The sequence below is a fragment of the Lepidothrix coronata genome, unplaced genomic scaffold, assembly GCF_001604755.1.
Source record: "Lepidothrix coronata isolate B3197 unplaced genomic scaffold, Lepidothrix_coronata-1.0 Scaffold3, whole genome shotgun sequence".
Taxonomy (NCBI): domain Eukaryota; kingdom Metazoa; phylum Chordata; class Aves; order Passeriformes; family Pipridae; genus Lepidothrix; species Lepidothrix coronata.
Genome location: NW_016690183.1, coordinates 1,880,070 through 1,902,889, shown reverse-complemented (window position 1 = coordinate 1,902,889; position 22,820 = coordinate 1,880,070).

Genomic DNA, 22,820 nt, shown 5'->3' with positions numbered 1-22,820 from the left:
ACTGCAAGAAATTAGCAAAAATAATGTGCTATGCTCACTTTTCAAACTGGTACAAATTCTCACCTTGTTTAGTTGCATAAATGTTGCTGTGAAATAAGTCACACTTCTTCCCCTTTGAAATACAGATAGTTGGACATCTTTTGAAGAAAAATGTCTTGCATTTTTATGTGCTATTTTAGAGCTGTAAACTTGTTCCAAGATGAAGTACACAGGTCCTGCTTTGACACTTTCATGATGGAAGTTGGGAAAAACATCAGGACAAGCTTGGCCTAGGAGGGGTTGTTTAGCCAGATTGCCAGAGATGTTTGATATCTCTAACGCTGGAAGTTTACAAGACTCAGCTAGGCAACACTGCAGCTGACCAAGGTGGTAAATATACTGGATCATCCATAAATCCAGTATATTTACAACCTTTTGTAAACAGAAAAATGTTACAAACAACAGTTAAACGAGGAAGAAAATTATGGTACTGGCATGGAAAGAGAAAATCCAACTGACAAACCAAGGAATTTCACAGAAATGTCATGTTGGCACCACGAGCCTACAGGAACAGATATGGATTCTCTCACATCTAGAGTTTAGTTTGACAAAAAAATTCCTGGTAAGACTAAGAAGTGGTAATGTTGGCTATTTTTAGCCACAACTGTACAGACAGGAGGTCTTTTGGAATTGAACTTGGTAACTTACCACTGTTACTGTATGATTTGAGACAGGACTGATCATAACAAATTGGACCATTTTAAGGCTAAGGATTTCAAGGAAATTATAGGAACTTAAAACTTCAATAGCCTTCTTACAGAACTGCTTAGTTTTTGATGGTGGTTCTTTCAATCTCTACTTTTTCAGAAGAGTATTTTTAAAAGAATGAATATTGTGACATTGGGAGTGGTTAGAGCATCTTTGGGGTGGAATACTCACTTTGGTGTTCCTTGATACCCTTCAGTTAATTCCTGTTAAACCAGAGAATGATCCTCCTGGACTAATATCCTGCCTCCTTAGCACTGTCATTTAATTTTTAAATTTACCTTCATATTTCAACATGGTTATAATTCACATACAGCTAAGTGAATGTTTGAAGCTCATTTACAGGCATTTTACATTTATCTAAAACAGGTAACGGATAAGTTACTGATAGTAGTGGAAGTTGGACCTTGTACTTGTCCATTAAAGTCCTTTTCTTTCAAGTCCCCACTGAAATGGAACCATGCTGTTTGGTCATTCATATGTAGGTCACATTATGACTGTAGTCTGTAATTCGTCCCTTCAAATTGCTTAGTTGCCCAAGCAAATGGAGTCAAATGATCAATGGTGTTCTCTAACCAAAATGTGCTCAGAATGATAGATTCACAACTGTAGTTAGCAGTAATTAACTTTATTAACAGTTTCGTACTAGTTGCCCTTTATACCAATCATATGGAGCAGATTAACTACCTTAACTCTAGTGAAGAAAGTCACTCCTTGAAAGGTGACCAGCAGATGACCAGCTGCATCTTATTTTTTCATTCCTACCTTATGCTTGGACATAAGCATAAAAAAGGAGTAAGCTGCCAAAGAGGCATAACAGCCAAACAATTCTTAACAGCCATTTCTAGAGCACTTATTACTCACGTAAAAAACAAGAATAATCCTGAGATTGCTTAATCACAAACCATGAATTTGGGGCCAATATGTCTCCAAAAACAGAGAAGCCATGGCAAGGTAACTGAAAGATGTTATTCGGTCTCCTTTTGAGATAGTATCTTTCAATGAATGCTAATTCATTGATGAAAATTCTGTATCTTAATGGTAGTGCATCAAAATATCCCATCTTAAAAAGGCTGATTTCTTGTATATTTCTCAGCTTCATAAAAGCCACAACCTTGGCATTTCAGGGTTTCAAGTACTGTGCATGCCACTACACAGTGATTACAACAAGCCAGGGGATTTAGAGCCCAGACTAACAGCAGTTGGATTTCTTTGGGAGTTTAAAGCCCTGTGAGCTGTTCTGGTCCTGACTGCTGGAAGAAAAAAGAAAGAATAGCATGTCAAATGCAACTAAGTAGCCACATAGCTTAGAATACAGCCAACAGCTGGACTAATGAGGTCAGGGGAGGATTGATTCAGCTCATGAGCAAACAAGGTTTACCGTTGAAGACAGGCAACATAATTATCAAGTAGAGAAAAATAGAAGCCAAAGTAGCATTTTGGTAACTTGTAAATAAACCTGTGACATATTCTCTGACCTCTGCTTTCTTTTCCTCCAGACACGGGTGTTAGTGTGTTATCTTCTTCCTTTTTGTTGTTTTATTTGTTTCAAGCACAGAGCATAGGGATTTTTCAAGAAAAACTCTTGCTTGCTTGCTTTCTGTAGTTCCTAGGACGCATTTTGACACTGGCTAATCAGTATGAAAGAGCTGTTTGAGTGAACTGAGAAGAAGTAGTCTTCTACAACCTAGTAATACAGATGAGGGCAATGAGATGCATGGTCTGGTTGTCCAGTGACTACATGGTTAAATGGCTGATTCTTTTAACGCAAGAAGCAAACAGCCAGCCTTGTTCTAAAGAGCAAAAGCTTCCCTTTTCTTCAACAACATAGTTCTTACAGCAGCAAGTTATCACACTGAAGGACACGTTTCCCCTAATTAAAGTCAATAAAATGAGTGCAAGTAAGGCAAGTTTTCATGTCCACCCCTCCGATGAGTCATTCACAGGTTTAACAGTTCATTAATGAAATCCAACATCCTGATGATTATATGGACTGCATAAGATTTTTTTTCTCTTACCATTAATTTTCTTAGCCAGTTCTAATCAGATAAGTGATGAGGGTATAGTCTTTAACCCCGTTGTCAAGAAAAGCAAAGATAGGCAAACCGTAACCATGGGACAGGGTTATACTCTGTGATTATCAAGCACCCTAGCAACAGGAATCTACAAACAGCAGCTGGAAAACACATTCTCCTTATTTTCTTACTGAATTATTGGGAGTTTTTTATACTGAGATTACTGCATTCATTTAGAGAGATTTTTCTCCTCCCCTCCCCCATGTAAACATTCTCATTACAAAGCTCAAAAGACAAATATTTCAAATATAGATGAACAATTTGGACTTGGAAAGCTGCCCCATAACGATGCAACCGAACACAAGGCCTTATCTCTGTTGGATAAGGAATGAGGTCAACAGTAGCTATGTTAACAAAGAGGTCAATAAAGACTAGTAAACATAACCCGAACAATTGAGTAAGTGAAGGGCAAGCCATCAGGGGTTGGTGCAGAATAGAGGCTAGTGTTTTTACAAGGCATTCAAAAAAATTCATCATTTCTTTACATCGTGAACACACAAAGCAGGAACAGACAGTTAGGTGGACTCATTATTAATCATTATAGAGAAATCATCATTATCTTTACATACATTCCACAACAATCCACTTCCAGACACTATTTAGTAGAAAACCCCAGCTACTCAGTAGAAAAGATGGTCAGGCTGGTCTCTCGGAATAAATATCCCCAGCAGCATTTTGTGAGAATCAGTATGTGTGTACACAAGAGAAAATTAGCATTTCTACTGAGCCAGTAGAGAAGGGCAGCTATGTAGAAACACACAGTAGGTCACAATACATGCATCAATAAACAATTCATTTAAAAAATCTAACAAAACTGCAAGCAGCTATTTGTTTGTCCTCTGATCTCCCTTGAACAATTCACAAAAAAATTTGTTGGCTCACTAATTTTACTTCATGCTCTTGATAAATAATTCTTCCTTCTATGCACCTTGCAAACGCCTATGGTCCCAGAGGGCACAAGGCAAAGGCTACTGCTAAGAACAATGCTAAGAAAAATGTCAAGGTAAATGCTCATCATTGTCATTCTGCATTTCAGACTGCATCTAAAGGCTATGAGAACTATTCATAACAAACAACTGGAGGAGTCTCTATTTAAACAAATATCAATAAATGTCACAACTGAAAATAACACATCTTCATTTTCAGATTTAACTTTGTCTTCTTTAAGGGCTTTGTCAATTATATTGTACAGTACTGCACCTGCCAGCTGCCTTTCCCTGTGAAGAAGAAATAACCTCTAAAAGTTGACACTGAAAGATGTTTTGATATCCATGTGATACATACCTTCAAACTGCTGAACACACCTTAATTCAGCTGTTTGATGGGTGTCTGTAGTTTAAACTTCTCCTATAACTCCTGGAATGATAAAATCTACATTTCATTGCCTCCACATTTTTTGACAAACCATTCTGCTTTTACCTAGTTTTCAGGCAATATTTCTGAAGTACAAATAAGCATGCTATGACATAATCCTGAGAACCAGCTAAAAAACCCCCAGTCTTTAAAACCAATATCTATTCCATGACAGAATTTTCCACCAAAATTCTTTAAAGGTGCTTATTTTCTTCTTGGTTTGTGAAAAACATGGGTGCTATAAGTTGAACAACAAACAGATGATTCCATGATGTATTTACTTGAGATACTGCCAGAATTCCACACCTTGCACTAAGAGATCTGACTCACATAGTACTGAGGGGGAAAAAATCAAACAAAAAAAAGAAAGGCATTAAAAAATTTACCAAACAAAATTTCATTCTAGATACAACATTGAAAACAAAGACATTGGTAATTCCTATGAAAATAATTAAAGAGAAAAAAAAATAGAAAACACAGGAAGTTTCACTGATTTGTTCTTTTGTTGTTTTTTTTTTTTTAAAAAAAGGTCTTCCCTGTGTAAACTGTGTTCTTAATCTCAGCAGATACCATACAAAGTGCTACAGTTCGACAATTGTCACAGTGTTTACAACAAATACTTGCCTATTTAAACAAACATTGAGAGTACTTTTCAGTTCAGTGAATATTCTAGCCACTTAGACCTTGGCAGAAAGCCCTGTAAAACCAGATACAAAGGCTACAAAAAGCAGGGCAACACAGAAAGTACATTTCATGCTTACACTCTAATGGCTGCTACATGACATTAGTCATGTAGTAATGGTGTAAATATCTAAATAGACATCCAAATAGTGACAAAATTAATTAAGCTCCAGATTCTAATCCAATCGAAGTGGCTCAAACTGAGAATACTCAAAGCAGTCCTTTACTGCCCATAACCTACTGACAAATTCTGTGCACTTCATTAGTGCAGAAAGCGACTTCTGCACTGTTTGTTCCTCCAACTAACATTGAACTGGGCTTAATTGGGATTTGCAGCCCCTTGCAGATCTTACCAGCTTTAGAAAGGCAGTTGAACATCAGGGAATGAAATGTAAAGGAAAGACCCTGCAAACTAACCTGTCACTACCTTATTATTAGCTTGATATCTCCAGATTTTTCTCACTGAAATATCTACTTGCTCCACCCCATTCCACTCAGCCAGCAGTTTTTGTCCATATATGTGGCAGAAGTGACTAATGATAGGTAAAGTGTTGCAGAACCCACTAAAAATTTTATTGCTACAAGATAATTTCCTGCAAACAGTTGGGCAGTCAAAGGAGGACAGTTGTTAAGGAAACTCCCCTGTCCCACCATCCAGGAGCCACTCTGGCAGTTATGCTTGTACTACCTGAGCTGTGACTGAGGCCCCTTCACAGCTACACAGCCCACACTCAGTCAGACCAGGTTTCCTTACCAGTTTGACCCAAGGTTTCCCATTGCAGAACTTCAGACATCTTGATCCTTAAAATAATTTGATCTTGATGCAATAACAAAATAATAGCTCGAGTTGGTGCCTCTGAGGAGCAATCCCAAACAAAGAAAACCCTAGGCTTTTATGCCCTCATAGTCTAAGTGAGGGAAAGTCTAGGGGGTGTCAACTCCCACTGTGCCCCTGAGTGCCCCCGAGTGTCCAGTCCCCCGGACGAGCCACAGGTCCCTGGGCCCTTTGTTATGCAAAGGGTCAGCAGGTCATGGCCTCTTGCCCAGGGCTCGGGCTCCCACCACCCAGAGCCCAACCTGCAGCTTCTCACTAAGCTACCTGCACTGAATGTATTCATCAACACAGTGACCAATAACAACTCCTGATATTTAACACAGCAAACTCAGCTGTTCATTTGGTGATGGTCTGACTGCAGACAACAGCCTTTGATGTAGGAGACTGAGGTGCAAATCTGTTTCTTCATTCCCACAGCAGTTACTTATGCAGAAGTTAAGGATTCTAGAATGGATCATATATAGGTCCCTATTAAAAAAACAAGCAAACAAAATGTCTGCTTCTGGTCTCACCAATTTTTCATCAGCATGGAAAGAATGTCTCACTTCTTACTCTTATTAAGGCAACAAAGCTTATGTGGCTATGTGATCATTCTCTCTGTTTTACATGAGGTTTTAATGAAACTCACAAGAGACTGAAATGGCTCTTCTGGTACTTAGAGTAAAGCAGAGAAACCCAGTATGTACCCTCATAACATGGAAAATTGATTTCTTTGGTTCCATCATCATACACATGTAGAGTATAAAAAGTAGCAGGAAAAAGGCAGACTGAATAATAGGATGTACTCAAAGGTGCCTGATGCCTCCATAAGAATTTTGTAATTGCAAGTTTTCAGTATTTTAACAAACACACTTCTAAAGTAGTTTACACTTACTCTGATTAAATTCTTAATTTATGCTCAAGACTATGATCAGCAAAGCGTATGGTTCTTGTTCATCAGCAGAACAGAAAGTAGCAGCCAGCATCAGAGCTCAGGGAGGTGGGCTAGTTGCTCCTTGGCCAGCCAGGCCTTCTTACTATTAAAATTGTTAATTAATTAAATGCATTAATTTAAAAGTGCATTTTTACCTGCTCAAGGCTCTTACTTGTTAGGTATATCAATGATCGAAGTGTTCTTTCATTCCAGCATGGGCTAAAATACATTCAATTAAGGTGTGTGTGCACAAACACACCCACAGTGCATCTCAACACCCTCCAGCCAAAAATGGAGAAGGCCAAGACAGTTCTTATCTTTTACAGCAACCCAGGTTGCAAGAAACAAGTTTGGCCACTTCTTTATATAGGTATTTGTAATTTTCTGGGGGAACAATGCCTGCTCCCCACAAGCCACATGGAATTTATAGGTGAACAAAACAATGTTGAACCACAATGCAGGCTACCAAAGGAGCCTCTCCTGTCAGAATTTTGTTTGCACTACAGAAAATATCTATACAGGCACTCACTGCAACTACAAAGTTAAAAATAACATATTCTAGATGAAAGGACATTTACAAATCCTTATATTTGGGGGATCCAAAATGAAGAATTTTTCCCTTATTAAGATTTTAATCTTGAATCAAAGATCTAGAAATAATTGATTTGTAGGAAGAACATGCAGAACCTATTATAGTTCCACAGATTTGAACTACCTGTTTTTAAATACTTATATGAAAGTACAGAGCTCAGCATCGCATATGTCAGTGTTTTGACACTGTTTGTATGGAAACATTCTTTGTGGTTGTTTACTTCTCATTTTAAAACAATTGCTCAATTGTGTATGTCTAGGACTGGGCAAGGTAGGAAAAAATTGATGTAAAATACTCATATATTTATCTTCCTGAAAAATTGTAAAGAATTTGTGAACTGTTCCTTCAATTTAACAAAGGAAATTTCAGGTAGTTGCCAATACCCAGGAGCAGAATAAAGAACTAACAAACAAATGGATCTTCTGAGATTAGAAAGATTTTGTTTTGTTGGAATACCATTGTCATGAAACAGTCACTACAGTTCTAAGTACAGTGTTTTGGAAAATACCTCTGTAATTCAATTGCATGTCATAGCTCATCAATACTATCTCTTTAATTTTCTGTGGTACAAAGCTGAAAGGCACATTGAAATCTCTTCCATAGGCTAAAAAAGTGTTTCCAGGCTTTGCCCAACTCAAGCACTGTCTTAATCTTTTCTGCAAAATCTCAAAATATACCATGTTTTTTCTCTGCAGTGGTGCTACTATTTTTTCTACTAAGAATAACACGAAACAATCTAAATTTTGAACACACTTTCTGAATTTTATTCCCACTCTCTTTTGCCTGGGTGCAAGAATGGTTTTGTATAGCTTTTACATTTTGCCCTCTTCCTGCTCCGCTGCAGTTACTGAGATAAGCATCTTTCTAAGCATTGGTGCCCACAAGTCCAGTGTTCTGCATCGAGGTAGCCAAGAAGGATATTTATTCTGTGTCAGACCATTTCAGTACTGCAGGTACAGGGGCAAAAGAACCCCAGTAGACTAGCGTCACTTAATTTTGTGACTGGCATGTTTAGCTTCAAGTTCTCTGAAGATGGATTTACATCTTTCTAGCATTTCTGCTAACACCCAAATGATTTTCCATGTTTCTCTTGCTGTTTACAGAGGCTATTTATCTAAAGGTATGAGTATAGTTTCACAGTTTCAAACCTGATTTTTAACGCAGAAAATGACTGGACATTATGTCTGCAGGTTTCCTGTGTAGCTGTAGACTTCTAGGATTTATTCCTCAGACAATACCTAACCCTTTGAAAAGCAAATCTGTTCTTTTCTCCAAAATATGGATATGTCTCTCATAAAAATAAAATAATCCTGAATTTATCATAGAAGCAGTAATATAAAAGACTACCTATCCATGCTGTCAGTCTTATTACTGTGTACTCATTAAATTGCCTCCAAACTAGCTTGAGATTTCTCAGTGGCACAGGCAAGACTGAAGGCAGCTGTTCTAAGAATGAGCAGAATGGGTCTACATTGCTTCTTCAACAGCAAAAGGAGATGGTCTATGAGGCAAATGTGGCTAAGACCTGGAAGGCTTGGCTTAGTTTTCTGGCTGCTGTTTGGGAGAGAGAGGTGGCAACAACTTGCTTTACCCCCACCCTTTCCTTGCCATGTTGTACCTGTGTGTCCCCAGTGTCAGCCATTCCTTCAGCAGCAGGCAAACTCCCACTCAGGAGTAAAAAGTAAAAAAATAAATAATGGACGTAACCCCAAGGACCAGAAGAGAGAAGGAATGAAAATAAGGTCAGTAACTTTCATCAGAAGACATTCAGAGAGGCACAATGCATTTTTCTCTAAGATTAACCTGTTGATGAAGAATGTAATTGTCTCATGCCTTTTTAACATATGTCAAAACCAGTTGCCCACTAACTCTGCTGTAAAATTGGAAGTTTCAGTGAAAGATCTGAACACTTGCCGCCCAGATACACTTACCTGGTCTCTCCCCCTTAGACGAGAAGCTGAAGGCACTAGAACAAGGAACCAGAACTAATTTACTAAGACATGTATGCTGAATGATAACAATCCAGGACATCATGTCCAGTCTGTAGGAGGCTTTTGTTCTGAATTTTGGATTGCTTCCATGGCAGGAAGTTGCTTCAGTTGTTGCATTAGAGTTTTCTCAGAATTACTATAGCAACAGAAAATAAACCTTAAAGCAATTAAGGTTTCTGGGCTTATTAAAAATATTCATTGCTTTATTGTTTTGTGCAATGATCACAAAGTTATAATGAGATCATGCACGTTTCCTACTAAGTCCATTTCGAAATGTTGCATCAGTTTAAGGAAAGAAAATACAGATTGCTTGTTTCTCTCTGCTAAGCTTAATAACTTTTGTCGAGTGTTGAAAATGATTATTTTCTTCCTCAAACCTACTGTAGAACTTATTCACAAAAACAGAGTGCTAGACTCTAGAAATTATAAAAATCACAAGTTAAAAAAAATATTCTACCATTCCTACCAGGAAAAGCAATATTTTCCCCATCTCTGGCATTAGGTTGCCTAAAAGTTAAACCTTTGAAAAATTGAGAATTGAAAGGGATTTGCTCTGAAGAGTGGAATTTCATTCATTCTGTTTCATGGAAAAGAGAATACCAGAAAAATTCACAGAATTCAAACTTTGCTTTAAATTTACATTTCTATTTAAATACCAACATTAAACCTTAATGTTAACTAAATCAAAACTCAATATTTTTGGTTTAAGTCAAATAGTGTAGCAAGGTTGATTTACAGTTACTCTAAGATCTTGGTTTTTTCCACTTCTTAATGGATTAGTGAAACACTAATAAGTTAAAAACAATCCCAAGCTGATGTATTACCAGCTGTATCTCTTTTTACTGAAAAATTCTATTTTAAAACAAACATTTTTATGATATTTTAGCCACACATTTATATGCAATTCTTAGCTTACATCTTGACTTTTTCTACAAGTTTGAGTGTTGAGGTTTAGTGTTTTGCCATACCGCAGCTGAGGATTTTCCTGAGAATTTGTCTTTACCGGCCCCAGATATAGCTAGCAGCTCAGCAAGGAAGCCTCAAAGAGTCTCCAATGCTCTTGTACCTCAAAATCAACAAAATTAAAATGTGCTGATGATCTCCATCAGTTCTGTCAGCACTCAAGAGCTCTAAAACTCTGATTTGTGGAAGGAAATACAAACTGACAAGGGATTTTTAAAATTATTATTTAATAACAAAAAAATAACCTAGAATGGATGACATGAAATCTTTACAACACAGAGAAGATTGTAACATGCATGTTTAAAAAGATCATTTTGATATTAATAAGTTAAAATTGGAAAACAATTTAACAACTGTCAAATGCCTTTACAGTTTCATGATTTGTTTTCCTCATGTCCTCAACTGAAAATTTTACTTCAAAAAGTTCTTGTTAGTTCTGGTCTGATTTAGAAATCTAACAAAACATCTTGCTTTCTGTTGAGTTTTCATACTAGTATGTGGAACATATATAAATCCCATGTTGAATACTTTATTTTATATCTCCCTCTGCATTCTCTCCACACATTCCACCCCACCACCACCCCACTTCCTTAAAAAAATAAGCATGGTCTAAACTGAAGCTTTTTTCTTCATGTTCATGGATCAAGAATTGAACAAGTTCAATTGATTTGATTCTGTTTGCTATAAAATGGAAGTTGATATCAACTTATATAATCTTATAGCCAGTGAAACTCTCCATTTTGGGGAAATACTATCAATGCTTAGTTAGTTTCAAACATCCCCATATCCCATGTCTAAAATACATTTGTTGCATATTTTTAAGTAGAATACTTTTTCTAATTTGGAATACACAAGACCATAGGAATTCAGAGTTCATTAAGAAGTTTTAAAAGGAAATACAAATAAGATAAAAATTTAAAATAAACTACTAAAGAGAGTCATGTCATGTCATGGCGAGGCTTCGCGAACGAAGATTTGGGAAGGCTCTATCCACATTTGCTACAGGCACGCTGGTGGCTTATGAGGCCAATACGAGACAGACATATCCGATTGCAAAAGGCACAGCAGAAAGACTCCTTAGGAGGTGTATTCTGCAATTTACGGTTCTTTCTGCGCTGCCTTTTTTCCTCGAGAGTGATCTTACGTGTGTTCTCGAAGGAGACAGCTGCGTTATAGATGGTGTGTCTCCAGGCCTCCCGATTTGAGGCCAGAGTAGACCAGCTGTGTTGATCAATATGGCCAAGGCTGAGATGTTGTTTCAGGGAGTCCTTGTATCTTTTCTTCGGGGCTCCTCTCATGCGGCAGCCAGTGGCAAGTTCACCATAAAGTAGGATCTTAGGGAGGCGGTGGTCCTTCATCCTTGAGACATGCCCTGCCCATCGCAGCTGCGTTCTCAGTAACATGGCCTCAATACTTGTGATAGCTGCTTGCTCTAGAACAGATGTATTGGTCACATAATCTGACCAGTGGATGTTTAAGATTGAACGGAGGCAGCGTTGATGGAAGCGTTCTAGGAGACGCAGGTGGTGGCAGTAGATGACCCATGTTTCGGAACCATATAAGAGAGTAGACAACACTATGGTTTTGTAAACACTGATCTTGGTGCTCTTCTTCAAGTGTTTATTACGCCATACCCTTTTGTGGAGTTTTCCAAAGGCACTGTATGCCTTTGCTAACCTGTTGTCTATCTCTCCGTCGATCTTACCATCTGAGGAGATGAGGCTACCGAGGTAATTAAACTGTTGGACTGATTTGAGCTCTGACTGGCCAATGGTGATGTGGGGATGATGGGGGACTTCCTGAGGTGCAGGTTGATGGAGGACCTCTGTCTTCTCTGTCTTCTTTAAGCTGACTTCCAGCCCAAAGAGCTCAGCAGCATCTGCAAAGCAGGATGTAAACTAAAGAGAGTAAACTGCTCAGAATCTAGCAAAAGAGATCTGGCAGTAGAACAGCAAAAGGACATGGAATAGGAGATCAATATATGACAGTGTGCAGCTGCAACTTTCAAGATACTTATCTCTAGTTTGAAGCATTTTACTTCATTTGAATCTTAATGAAAATTAACTAATTTGTCTGACATTTTACTCAGTGACTGACTATTCTTCCTTACTGTTTAGTTACTCTGACCTTCGACCACTATAACTGACCCAAACCCTCCAACAACAGAAGGCGGCTCAGAGGAGATGATCAAATGAATAATCATCTCAGGAAGTATTTAAATAATGATCACCAATTATTGTAGAAAAAAGCTGAACTTTACACAAAGAGGACTGGAGGATGCTCTTGTTTTAGATACATGAGTGCAGCAGTGGGTTACTGGGTATATACCTTGAGGTGACTAGTGGAGACTAATGTCTTCCTGTGGCAGCCAGACCAGCATGGGGGAAGTGGGTATGTGGTTCAGCCCGACAGAGAGTATAAAAACTGAGCAACTAATAAAACTTATTTTAGTTTGTGCCCATTTTCTCTTGTCCTGTCAGTAGGCATTGCTGAGAAGAATCTGTCTCCCTCTTCTGAACTGTCTCCTGCTGGATATTTGTACACACTGATGAGACTTCTCCAGACCAAAGAGTCCCAGCTCTCTCAACATATCCTCATATGAGAGGTGCTCCACTTTCCTCACCATCCTTGTCAGCCTGTGCTAGAATTGCTGCAGGAAGTACTTATCTCAGTTGGAGAGTACTTGGGGAGAATGGAAGAGAACACAGCATTCCAGATGTCTCTCACCAACACTGAGAAGGATCACCTCCCTCAACCTGCTGGCAAAGCTATGCTGTATGCAGTCCAGAACATGGCTGGCTGCCTTAGTCCTGAGGGTGCATTGCTGGCTTGTGGACAACTTGTAGCCCACCAAGGATTCCAGTGTCCCTCTCCGCAGAGCTGCTTTCCAGCCAGTGGGCTCCCAGCATGTACTGGTGCAAGGGGTCATTCCTCTGCAGGTTGCAGGACTTTGCATTTCCCCCTTTTGAACTTCATGAGGTTCCTCTCTGCCCAGTTCTCCTACCTGCTGAGGCTCCTCTGAATGGCAGCACATCCATACCACAGGAGTGGTACATAACCCTCTCCTCAGAGTTTTGTTTTATCTGCAACACTACTAAGCTTCTCACTGCCACATCATCAGATCTTTAATGGAGATGTTAAACAGGACTGTTTCATCTCCAGCTGGACTTAAAAACATGACACACAAATATTCATGCTTGGAAAAATCCTTAATGAAATGAGTACAAAGCCACCGAAGTGAGAAATGCACCAGAGTTTAACATGGCCCTCTAAAACTTTATTTTAAAAATAGTTTGGACATTATTACTATCCCTTCCTTCTCAGAGTGTGATGATATTTTCAAGTTTCTTGAAAGTAAAGTAGTTAACTATCAAAGCAATTTTATTTTTTTAGGAGAAAAATTCCTTGCACATGGTAAGATCTGCCTGCCATCTCGGCAGATTCAGAGGACAGAGAACCACACAGCAGTGAAGACAGAAGGGGTTTTGATGTGTTAGCAACCATGAAAGTGTCTGAGGACAGTCATGTAGGAATTAGGACTTGTCTCACAAAAAGGGTAGCAGGATCAATAGCTCAACTGACGTGCATCTACACCAATACACAACTTTCCTCCAGGAGTTATATTAATCAAAATTCGACCTTACCTACAATTTTACCATACTACAAGTCATGACATTGTTCTGCTGGCTTCCTGTCAGAATTATCCTAGCAAATGTTTAGTGGCAAACTATAACCCATCATATCATTCAGAAAAAAAGAAATGTTACAAATTATCTGTCAGAACTGAATATTGCAAATGAAATAAATCTGTTTTACCATAATCATATATTTTCACATCTGCTGCATTTTTTTACAACTCCTGCAGTTTTTTTAGTGCACTAGGGATTTCTTGAGTGTATAACATACAGCTTTATGATTTAGTGCAAATATCAACGAGGATTTCTGTGTTCATCACATCTACAACGCTATAACTTCATCAACTCAGTTCATTCTTAAATCAAGTTACATGGCGATCCTGAATTACAACAGGAATATTACTGCATACCATCATAAGTTGCTGCAAGCTAGCTTGTTTAATAGTAAACTTCAATATTCTAGTCCCTGTGCACCAGAATTGGCCAGGAGATGATTTTTTCTGAAGCCTTTCATAGAACTTCTGGCAGCAAAGTAGCATGTAAGAACAGAATGCTACAGATAACCTCCTGTGTTATCTCAGTTGCTAAGCTATTGCTTGAGTCAGTTAACAATTCAAAGGCCAGTATAAATATTTATATTTTATTAACATTGGCCAAGCCCTAAGACAAAGGAAGCACCTTAAAACAGAGGACCTAAAGGTGCAAATAATTTGAAACAGAAGCTACACAATTTTGGTTTAGAAAGCCTGTGCACATAACTTAAACTCTTAATTATTCATTGTCGTGACCCAGAAAATTTTAAGAAGCAGTGAAATGTTAATCTCAAAAAATTATTTAGTAATTTCATTCATCAGGAATGGTGTTACAAGTTTTCTGTGTGTCTTGTGTCACAAGCAGTTTAACCTGTAATGTATGAGTTCAAAAAGTTTCACATTGTAGTTTAATGACCAGAAGATAAGAGAACAAAACCTTCAGAACTCTGGCTCTGAGGCAGCATAAAAAGGACAACAAAATGGAAAAGAACAACAACCCAAGACCTTCAAAAATATTACAAGCTTCAGAGCACAAAAGAAGAACCTTTGTTAGCACTTCATTTAGTATATAATGGTATAAAAAAGTATTAAATGGAAGATCTGCCACTACTTTCAAAAAGTAGGACCTGTTTGTGCCTGATAGGGAGAGTGCAGTTTGTTGTCCAGAGTATATGCAACCCTACATACACCCAATTAAGGATGCAGATATTTAACTTCAGAGCCATTTCAATGGATTAACTGAACTGACAAACAGCTGATCTAGAAATGGAACCAGCTTTCTCTACACTCTGTAGTGCCCACTCAGTTTGGCTAAATGTACAGTATGCAGCAAAAGGCAAACTAACCAAAGGAGAGAGGTCCAAACATGTCCAAGGAAATATATAAATCCATAAGATCTCAAAGAAATTTAAGTAATCACCATTTTACTTCCAAGTGTCAAAACATAAATTCCAACAAAATAGTTTCAGCTCTGCCTTTGCACATCATGGCAGAAGTGGGTAATTGTCCACTACTATTTTACCAAAATATTTACTATTTTTTCTCTTCTCTCTCCCCCCACCTACATTTTTTATAACAGCATCAATTACTTTTACATTCTTACTGATCTACACAACTCATTGTTTGATTTTTTCAAATATCAATCCTTTAAATAATGGTCAACCTACAGATTTTTATTACTACTGCTCTTCTAAGACAGAGGTTAAGCAGTGAGAAAGAAACATCATCTGGTAGCTCTCAAGAAAAATAAGTCAAACTAAATGAGCAAAGCATATCCTGACCCGTTTCCCCTATCGCAGGCTCCTAATACAACATCTGTTCCTCCTGTCTCTCTTAGATGTTTTCAAATTCTTTTGACCAGGTTCCTCTTACTGCTCATAGTTCGGCAATACATAGAACAGAAAAGAGCATTCTAGATATCTGCTGCAAATTTTGCCTCCACTTAAGTCAAATCATCTTCACTGCAATCAGGATTTTGTACACCATGTTAGCAGAAAAAAAGATCAAGCCATGTACAGAATACATAAGATACCAATTTTAAATGTTTTGCAGTTCATACAAATCTTGCCAGTGGACATTTGACAGAATATTATATCTTTTCTTTATTAGATTAGCATTCTTCAGTTGAAGAAAAAGACAAACGTGAATCTTAAAAATAAAATCTGCATAATAAATATGATAGTTATTTCATTTTGCTTAAGATTTTAAAGAATGAGCCTTGTACACATAAATTTTTAGATCAAATACTACGCATACTAACAGCATGGAATATAGAAAATTTTCCAATTTTCTCTCTATAAACCAAATATATACATGAAATTAAAAGCAGTTGGTGTTAACTTTGTTATATTACATCCATTCAACACTCAGCCTACCTAAACTTAAAAGCTTGAATGCAATATTTCTTCCGCAACCAAGCCAAAGATAAGATCAAAAGACATTTTAAAAAAATGTACTTGAATATTTGCATGGCTCCAGGAGTGCTACTATTATTATTTTTATTTTAAAATTCTGTGAAGCTCCTGTAGTATTTTGCTGCTTGGTTTTTCCTGTGCTAAAGAACACAAAGGCTGGTTACTGCCAGAGCCCCCATGATTTCAATGCCAACCCCACCCCAGTTAGTTGCAGAGGTGTTCAGGAGTAGGGCAAATAGTTACTAGTAACAAGTTGATCACTGTACACTGGTTGGCCTGTCATTCCCCTCCCACCTCCAAACCTGCTGCCCATGTTCCTGAGAGAAGCCCAACAGAAAAAACAAAGCAAAAAATAAAACAAAACAAAGCACAACAACTCCCCACACACACCTGGACCATTGTTCAGAAAAAACAATCCATGCTAGGCTTGAACTAGAGGACACCTCTTGCCCTGGTTGAAAACTGAAGTGTTTTACAGCCAGAAGAGGTATCACATGTGCAATGCTGAAAATAGTTGCCACACCATGTTTTTGTTTTGTTACCATGACAGCAATTACCAATATTTTGAAGAGAATGACTGCTCGCTGACACAACACTAGGACAATGGGAAGGTGTGTTTTCTTCACCAGTCCAGGAAGTCTCATTGTGTGCCAAAATGCAATTATTTCCTATGATGTTTAGGCAAAGTTATTCTTCATCAAAAACAGAAGAGCAGCTAAAGCTGGTGAAATCTAATTCAGAAAGGACCAATGCAAAGATACAGAAGTTTCAGGACTTTCCCTCTTCAAACATTTGCTAAGAGGCAGAAATTTGGGATAAAAGAAGTATAAATATTTCTTGTATTTAAATCCTCTGTCGGCTAGAACATAGAAACACTTTGGCAAATAGGTGAGAAGTGTCTGTTTTGGCTGCCTTTTATACTTTCACTAGTGTTAGAATCAAAAACTCTTACTACATTCAACAGTTTTGGTATGTACCAACTATATTTTGAAAACGGCATCAATATCAGGCTTTATAACAGTTTGTATGATTCTTCAGGTCTTCATAGCTCAGACCTATCTCCTCCTCCAGAGATATAAATGGGAGGTCCTCTGAATGGACAACCTCATCTGTCATCTCTTTCAAGAATTCCTGAGCAAGAAATGGGTTTACAGGTCTGTCTTCCTTTCCTATATCTCTCCTGCATTGTAAATGGTCGTGGGACACAACATAGTTAAAGTGCAAGTCCTCAGCTGATAATACAGAGGATGCACATAATTGAAAAAACAGGACTGCAGGCACATCAGAGCTTCGGCAAGGCTGTTAATTACTCACCTATAAGGACATGATATTTATCAGTACTGTGGTTTTTCCCTGTATGTTAAAGTTGTCTTTCATCTTCAAAAGAAGTAGAAGAGAAATTAGTAGACTGTTTTCTTAAACACATTGCAAAAAAACTTAGTCATTAGACCTACAGCTATGCTGACTACTCAACCTCTGTTTCAACAAGAATTACAGTGCTGTCATGAGAGTGCTCCATTGACACCCTACCATTTCCTAGCAACAATCAATGTTTTGTACATAAAAAAGTGAATGAAACACTGCCTATCAGTGTTTTCTTTCTCATTATGCTGCTAAACTTTCTCCCTCTTCCATATAAAAGCAAAAGAGTCTTGTTTGGGTATAATGTAGAACTCCAGACTGTGCTCTGTAATATACTGAATTGACAAAGAACAAGCAAACCTAACATAAAACAAGGTGTTTCATCTTATCCAAGCTGACCCTTCTAAAAACAAAATTAGTGTTAGTTCATAATTCCACAACCGACTCACCAGTTTTTAATCCTGCAATGATGGAGTGAGAGCGCCGTAGGCAAATAGAGTGATGGGCTTTCTGCTTTTCACAGAGCTGTTTCTGAGGGGTCTTTCCTTGCAAAAATAGCATCCATTCAAATCCTTCATAAGCCAAAGTATTAAGCATAAATAATGTTTTATCCAGTCTTCTGTTCCCACTAATAAATCCCTAGTGACAATGGCAGCACACCAGCACTGTCACACGTTACTCCTGCAAAGCAGCACCAGTTGCACTCCAAGCACATAATGGCAGCCCAGAATAACCAGTTTACAGTACTATTGTAGGATATCCCAACATTTATGGTAACACTAGGGGGCCTCTGGAGGTCTAGTGATTAGGGTGCAGGACTCTCACCGCTGCGACCTGGGTTCGATTCCCAGCCCCCTGGGCAGATGGAGCTCGTCAGCCCTGTGAGGCAATCCATCTAAGAGAAGGTCACTCTAAACAAACCTACGTCCTGACACCCTCACTGCCACTGTCCAAGCTTGCTCGGCCCCGGCAGATGAACCTTAGGATTAAAGGGTGGGCTCAGTTCAGCGCACGCTGGGTCTCACCTAAAAAATCCACTGCGCAGGCTCGAAGGGTAAAGACCTTTCCCAAATCTTCGCTCGCGAAGACTGGCCATTATTATGGTAACATTGTAGGATAGACCAACATTCATGAGTAGAGATACCTGGACCATCACAGGCAGTCATGGAGATTGCATGGAGTTTGGTTTTGTGTGTTTGTTTGCTTTATCCAGTATGTGGAAGAGCAACATCATTCTGCCCTGTCTCCTTGCAGATTTCTGGTGAGGATAACAACTCCTCACCTGCAGTCATCTGATGGGACAACAGCTGCTTAGAATTTGTTTCTTCCCTGCACTGTGAGCTGGGGTATAGAATACATAGTGGAGGTGGGCACAGTGAAGAATACTTTTAAATTCATGTAAAGATGTACTTTCTTTCTATAGTATATTATTTTTTCAGTATCCAAAGGACTTGTGATTTAAAAAAGACCCCAAAAAAGTCTGTTTTACTAGTTTAAAGACATACCGACATTTCTCTGTAGGAGGATATTTTCTGTGATTTATAGTAATTTTTGATCAGTCTAGGAAAAAATCATTCAACTGCATTGCCTTCTACTTCCAAACAACTGTGGCTCTTCTCCATCTCCTGCCCCCTGCCCCTTTTCTTCCAGTCACCACCTAAGTTAAAGGATCTTTCAAAACCTAATTAATATTTACAAACACCGAGTTACATATACACATGCCCTCCTGCAAGATGGGAACCAACATAAACCCAAATAATCTACTTCAACTGAGGTCCACAACATTCAATTGGGGGGTTAAACTCACTGGGAATAAATGTCATCCCTTTGGAAATGCCCTGGCTCTCACTGGTAGCATAATTAGTGAGGCAGGTGGGTTTTTTGTCCCCTCCCCTTAGTTGGAAACAGATTAGCATTTATAGTAAAACAAAATTCAAGAAGGATGGTAGAAGGTTAGAAAAGAAAAACAAACCAGAAAAAACAGCATGTTTCCATCCCTGTGGCAGTAATGGTGTGTAGACTCCAAATCCTACGGTAGCCAGGTAGATAAAAAGCAGTAAAGGAACAAATACAAAAAGGAGTGGCACGGTGAGGACCAACCATTCACTCTGGAATGTAGGGGTGGAGACATCAGGTTATTTCTGTTGGTCAGCTGTTCAGGTCTTGTCTGCATTAATCTCTCATCATAGCAATTCATCTGCCAGAAAGCAAAAGAACTACATGAGTGTAAAAATACCTTGGTGATTTTTTTTTTTTTTTTTTTAAATAAAGAGCAAGGGAGATACATTAGAAAGATTTACTATTATTTTTTTCCCTAATATTTTCATGCAAATTCTGTCCCTATACTTGTGTATCTCAGACAGTGGAAGAAAGTTGTTTCATGCTGAATCCTTGTTTACAAAGATGTTTGAAATGTGTGGAATACAGTCTCAACATTCCCTTCGCTGCCACTGAAGATGGTTTTCCTAAAATATGAGATTGATGAGATATCCAAAAAAGTAAAAAATTAATCACAGTTATTTGGACCATTCTTCATTTTCATTGATGTATTTCTATCCTGTGGAAGAACAGAAGTAAGGAGATGTCTCTTACCTGAAACACAGGTTTTGATACAGCAGTATTAGAGGAAAAAAATAAATTGCAGATCAGTCTTCAATGTTTCCTTGAAATCTTTCAAGGCATTTAGAACAAATGCAATTTGTTTTCTCAATTTTTTATAGAAACTCCGGGTTGGTTTTAAAAAACACCCTGGGAAATTTGACTCTATTTCAATGGCAGCAACAATATTCAAACTGATGGGAACTCACAAAGTGTGTTGACATATGGTGCCACCTAGCTAGATGATGTTACATATTACAGATTTATATGTGTTGCCATAGACACGCAGTCCTCTTCCAAATGAGCTAAACAGGAAATACCTACCAGATAAACACCATCCCTTTCTAGTGTATATGGAATTAAATAATGACATACGTTAAATAAACCCACAGAAGTAAAACTTTTCAAATTCTTAATGTTTAGCTAGGACCATAAGATTACAGGCCTTAACTGGTTATTTCCAAGCTTTTCAATGTATTTTAGTAAGAACTTACAGCCTGCATAGACAAAAGCAAATGAGACATGGCTTAGGATTTTTTCCCCTTTCAAATAAGTAGGAAAAGGACTGGCAAGATTGCATCCTAAGGCTTTTTCTGAAATAAAATAGAATAATTTTAAAAATGCAGCAGCATTACCCTGGCACAAGCATAGGCACATACACAAACAATGAAGAGGAGAAAGAGATTCTTTTAGCTCGAGAATCAGGAAAAATGCACTATTACAAATATGTGACTGAAAGAAGTTACTTCAACCACTTTAAAAAAAAAAAGCTGAAGTTTTAAAGTTTTACCAGAGGCTGCAAACTCAAGAGTCTAATCTTTCCATAAAATATATGAGAAAGAGATTTTTGGAACCAAAACAAAAGCTTTTCTTGAGGCACTTTGTGAGCCCAGTCATGTGTATCAGTACATTCAGAAAACAGGTTACAAGTCAATGTCTGCCATTTGGGAGAAGACACCATAGCAAAAACATTTATATTTGCCTCTGGGAAGAAGTTTTGCCCTAAAAGCATTTTTTTCCTGGGGAATACAGGCAGTAGGTCTATTGAGAGGATTGTCCAGCACCTGTAGAACTGCAGTTGGAGTGCATAGTGCTGTAAATAACTGACATTGCTTAAGGGTCAGATAGGATGAATAAATAAGTAAACCTTCCTCAGGCACAAAGTGCTTTCTGGTATGGTAATGATAAAAACAACATGCAGCCTTTGATACAGCTAACTCATGGAGCCCATAAAGGCTGTTTTACAGAGTTTCATAAAGCTTGAATGTATTCTGTCTGAAATCCAAGATGAAAATATCAAATAAGATACTGCATGTTACTTCAGATTGCATTAGTAAACACTGAAGTTTAAACAAAACCCAAAACAAACCAGCACATTCCTCTAGAGGAGTATTTTGAACATTCTACTGTGGAATTTTATCCAAAAGCTCAGGCAGGCAATTCAACAGCAAGTGTTTCAATAAAGATTTCCTCACCAGCTGCAACTATTACTTAGAGTATATTACAGGAATCAATTTATATTTACTGTATGAGAAATGAAACCTATTTGAGATCAAGACCATATTAGCTTTAAAGACATTTTTCAATTAAAATTATTTTAGGGAGCTACAGACTGAAACAAGGCTGTGTGTCCATGCAAACACCTTCCAACAGTCAACACTGTCATAGTGCAGCAGATCATACATGTTATTTCCAAGAACCCCTGGTCATGATAAATTAGAATGTAAGAGCAGCAGAGCAGCCCAAACACATTGCCACACACGTTCCTAGCAACTATCAACAGAAAAACATAGCTGTATGCTTTCTTTAGCATATCTACTTTGAATTAACAAATCTCCATATTTAGACTTTATCAAAACTTTGCCATCAGTTATCTGACAGACTTCCTTGATGGTTCCTAAAAATTCACAAGTTTTTTTTTTGTTTATAGCTACATGTGGCATGATGAAATTTATCTTTTGAAGAAGCATATAAATTCAGACCCAAAACTCCTACTATTTCAGACTTAGTAAAGGAAACAAATTTTCTCCTGGAAAGAACAAGATATTTGCAAACATCAAAACTGCTTTTCTATTTTTATTAATATTTACAAAATATGGTAAATTCATAACATTTGTCTGCTTGCACATAGCAATAGTACAAAATCCCTCAGTTTTGCTACTGATGCATTATCCTAGTGTGTTATAAAAGTTTTATTTTTGAAATTACTGAAAAGCACACCTTATTCAGTATTTTTTCCATTCACTTAGATATACATGTCATATTAAAAAATACAGGTGTTGTATTTTCTTGGTGTTGCAAGATACAAGGGATCACAAAAACACCCATCTTTTTCAGATCCAGGGTAGAAGTCTTGTAGTGAGCATTTTACTGCAACTACAAAGTACCGTTACTCTCAAATTAAGTATTCTCTAGAGTGATTAAAAAACAGATTTAAAAATATGGGGAAATGCTTAAAAACAACTTCTGCAGATTATTAGCATTAGGAGGTGGGAAACAATAATGATCCCAATTGCAGTAGTTCTTTGTTTCTCCTTGGATATGTTCAGATTAAGATCTCAACAGAACTAGTAGATTAAATATCATGGCCAGTCTTCGCGAGCGAAGATTTGGGAAAGGTCATTAACCCTTC